General features: G+C 46.0%; 1 pseudogene across 1 annotated transcript; it reads left to right on the plus strand.

The window, feature by feature from the left end:
• The first annotated feature begins 2,123 nt into the window (after window positions 1-2,123).
• On the plus strand, window positions 2,124-2,654 carry LOC308591507 (large ribosomal subunit protein uL15 pseudogene; annotated as a pseudogene). Its single transcript has one exon. The product of its transcript is annotated as a large ribosomal subunit protein uL15 pseudogene (transcript).
• Window positions 2,655-4,474: the final 1,820 nt, after the last annotated feature.

Raw genomic sequence — 4,474 nt, forward strand, 5'->3', positions numbered from 1 at the left:
CAAAAGGAAAGAAGCTCCGTTTTCACTCAGATTCTCAAAATATTCTGCCGATAGTAGACTCAGCTCAGTCAAGTCCCACTTCTCTCCAGGTCTCAGGGACCTTTTTTTTCTAAGTTGAAAAGTCTAGAATGTTGTATAACCTTTGCTGGAAGGGAAATTGTTCCATCCCTTCAATCATTCAGCTCCAGGTCTCAGGAAGGCCGATTCAAGGTAAGACATGGGGAGTCATGAATCACAACTGAGTCAACGGCAGACTTCAGGAAGATTGCTGCCGCTCTCTGATTCTGGGAGTGCTGCAAAGCTCTCCTTCAACAGGACCTACTGTACACATCACAAAGAAGAGAATAAGATCAGGTAGTCGACTGCTTGAAATCCAGTGCCGGATTTACCTATAAGCTAAACAAGCTATAGCTTAGGGCCCCACTCTCTTGGGGCCCCCAAAAAAATTTAAAGGAAACCTGGATGTACATTTCCAAAATATAAGATCAAAAACAAATACAAGAAAACCTATGTACAGCAACAGTGTTTTGTGTTGTGTAGGCTCCTATGATGTAAGTAATGGGCCCCGCCTGATAGCCTGCTCCCTAAAATATCACTGGTTTGCCCATTTCTATATATAGTGGTACCTCGGGTTACAGACGCTTCAGGTTACGCGTTTTCAGGTTACGGACACACCGAAACCCGGAAGTACTGGAAAGGGGTTACTTCTGGGTTTCGGAGCTCGCACATGCGCAGAAGCACTAAATCACATTTTGCACATGCACAGAAGTGCTGAATCGCATAATGTGCGTGCACAGATGTGGCACTGCAAGTTGCGAATGTGCCTCCTGCACGGATCACGTTCGCAACCTGAGGTTCCACTGTATAGGGTGCCTACATTCTGTGTAGCCCATTACTTACTTCATTGTTTTGGATTTTTGGGGGGCCCCCACGAGAGTGGGGCCCTAAGCTATAACTTGTTTAGCTTATAGATAAATTCATGGAGTGAGCTTCCAAAGGGCTACTGTCACTCCCTCAGCTCCCCAGCCCAAATTCTCAGGAATGTGCTTAGCAGGGAAGCCTACAGATCACAGCAGCGGCTCCCTGGAGGCCATCAGTGACATTGGTGAGAAGCATGCAGGTGAAAAATACCTGCAGAGCTCCCAGAGTGGCAAGTCAGCACCAAAGGTGACAAGTGGTGCCTTCTACAAGGTTTTAAGTGAGGAAGGGAATCTCACCAGGATGCAAGCCTTCCTGAAAGTTGCCAGCTCTGTATGCTCTGTCTGCCCCAGGCATCAGCGTAAGGCAGTGGGGCTGTAATATTGTGGCCCTTCATCACTGGGTCTTACAATAATTCCTCAGTGGGCATTTTACTGCTTCCCACTTTGAGGGGTTCATTCCACCCTTTTCAAGACAGAAAACCAGGTGAGAAGTTGCACACTTAAACAAACACTATTTTTAAAATGTTAAATTCCGTTTCAAGGCAAGGGCAGGGGCAATCCCAACAATTCAGCTTCCGTTCACCTACGAATTGTGGGAATGTTCAGGGATGCAGGAGAGGATATATTGTCTAATTACATCCTTATCCAACTTGTGTTGGATTTCAGTAGAGCAACATTCCCTTCATTTAAATTTGCAGCGGATGTGTTTTGCTCAGGCTTGCTAAAGCCTCCCCTTATTCCCTCATAAAAGATAAGACACGACCCAGTCTTCTACAAAAGTATAAAAAGAGTTTACTCACATTCTGTTCACAATCAGATCCCAGAAGGCAGACTTAGCTTAGAAAAGTAACATACACTTGGAATCTATCTCATAAGAAGACAGTCCCTTTGTCCTTTCTTGGCTGGAAGCCAAGAGGGCATCTTTGGCTTAGTAGATGTTGCTTCTTCGATGCATGTGGTGAAAGAGAGAGAGAGGCCACACCCACCTCTAGTCACATGCAGAGGAAGTCTATCCGAGCCCAGAAGGAAACAGGAAGTTTACCTGCTGGCTGGACAAACATTCCTCCCCATGTGTAAACATGTTCACTCTAGGAATGTTGTATTTGACTGCTCTTGTGTTTCAAATCCTACACGAATTAAGCAAGTGTGTTCGAAGTTGACAAGAGAGAGGAAACTTCCACATAAGAAGACGTGAGAAGCTCTCTTTCCCTTTGACTCTGATCCAGCAAGATGCCTTCCAGACTGAGGAAGACCAGGAAACTGAGGGGTCATGCTAGCCATGGCCACGGCCGTATTGGCAAACACAGGGAGCATCCTGGAGGCCGTGGTAAAGTTGGGGGTTTGCACCACCACAGAATTAATTTTGACAAATATCCTGGGTTTTTTTGGGAAAAGGTGGTATGAGACATTACTACTTGAAGAAAAACCAGTACTTCTGCCCTGCAGTGAATCTGGATAAACTCTGGACGCTTGTTAGTGAGCAGACAAGACTCAACGATGCCAAAAATCCAGCAGGATTAGCTCCAGTTATTGACGTCGTACGCTCGGGTTACTACAAAGTCCTGGGCAAGGGACAACTGCCCAAACAGCCTGTAATGGTGAAAGCAAAATTCTTCAGCAAGAAAGGCAGAAGAGAAAATCGAAGAAGTTGGTGATGCCTGTGTGTTAGTGGCACAAAGGATTTTTCTATGTATACAGGTTTCAATAAACACGATTTCAGCTGTGTATTCATAAAAGAAGAAGAAGACATGAGCAGAATATAAGAAGAACCTGTTCTCACAACGGCCAGATAGATACGATAATATTTAATGTCATTGTCCCATACAAAACAACGAAACTGAAAAAAACTACATCAGACATTCAAAAACCAACAAGCCTGCTTTCCCAGCTATACCAGCCTGGTTAGCTCCCTAAAAACTCTGATACCCCATAATTAAATACAATATACTCCCATATATAGAGAGCCAGTGTGGTGTAGTGGTTAAGAGAGGTTGACTTGTAATCTGGTGAACCCGGTTCGATTCCCCGCACCTCCACATGCAGCTGCTGGGTGACCTTGGGCCACTCACTTCTCTGAAGTCTCTCAGCCCCACTCACCTCACAGAGGGTTTGTTGTGGGGGAGGAAGGGAAAGGAGATTGCTTTGAGACTCCTTAAGGGGAGTGATAAAGCGGAATATGGGCTACCTTACAATGCGTTTAAAACCAAAATCGCATTTGAATAGAAACTGTTTCTCAGGTGGCTAGTCCTAGTCTTTATAACCCTGTACTTTCTTCCAGAGGCTCCAATACTTTGGCCACCTCATGAGAAGAGAAGACTCCCTGGAAAAGACCCTGATGTTGGGAAAGATGGAGGGCACAAGGAGAAGGGGACGACAGAGGACGAGATGGTTGGAGAGTGTTCTCGAAGCTACCAGCATGAGTTTGACCAAACTGCGGGAGGCAGTGGAAGACAGGAGTGCCTGGCGTGCTCTGGTCCATGGGGGTCACAAAGAGTCGGACACGTCTATACGACTAAACAACAACAACAACCTTCTTCCAGAAGGCAGAAGCTGAAAGAGATCATTTCCAGGGTGTGCACTGTCCTGCGCTATCTCTGCCGCTTTCTTATGGCACCTGGAAGCATAGATTTGATCCAAGGTGGGAAGAGTGCACCCAATTATTCTCTCCGCAGTCTTTACAACCCTGGATGTCCCAAAGGGAAAACAGCAAGCAGGATCTGAGCACAACAGCCCTCTCTCCTCATGTGGTTACCAGGAACTGGTATCTAACTGGCTCTAACTATGGAGGGTTGAGAATAGCCATTGTGGCTAGTAGCCATCAACAGCCCTCTCCTCCGTGAATTTGTCTCACCCTCTTTTAAAGCTATCTAGATTGGTGGCAATCATTGCCTCCCGTGGGAGCGAGTTCCAAAGTTTAACTATGCACTGGGTTAAAAAAGGACTTTCTTTCATCTGCCCTGAATCTTTCACAGGGCTGACAATGCAGAGGGAATGAAGTTTCATATAGACGCAGCACACACCAGCTCATTAGGAACCCTCCTAAAAATTTAAAACAAGACAAATCACCTTTCATGGGTAGTACATGGAGATTCAGTGCTATTAGTACTATTAATATGGAGCTGTGAGTGAAGGATGGAAAGGGGGGAGGGTCCTTTTTGGAGCGAGCGATTAGTCCAAACAAGCAGGCATCACCAATATGCAAGGGGAGAAGGGGGAGAATGAATGTGCAAAAACCCAAAGACCTGAACCCCTGAACCCTGGAAGCTGACTCATAAAAGGAAGGGGGGAAATGGAAGAGGTCCAGTACCCCCCCTCCAAGACGCAAAAATAGGGTGGAACAGGTTACAGTGGTACCTTGGGTTACATACGCTTCAGGTTACAGACTCCGCTAACCCAGGAATAGTACCACAGGTTAAGAACTTTGCTTCAGGATGAGAACAGAAATCACGGGGCGGCAGCAGGAGGCCCCATTAGCTAAAATGGTACCTCAGGTTAAGAACAGTTTCAGGGTAAAAACGGACCTCCAGAATGAATTAAGTTATTAACCCGAGGTA

The sequence above is a fragment of the Podarcis bocagei genome, assembly GCF_964188305.1.
Source record: "Podarcis bocagei genome assembly, chromosome: 7".
Classification (NCBI taxonomy): Eukaryota; Metazoa; Chordata; class Lepidosauria; order Squamata; family Lacertidae; genus Podarcis; species Podarcis bocagei.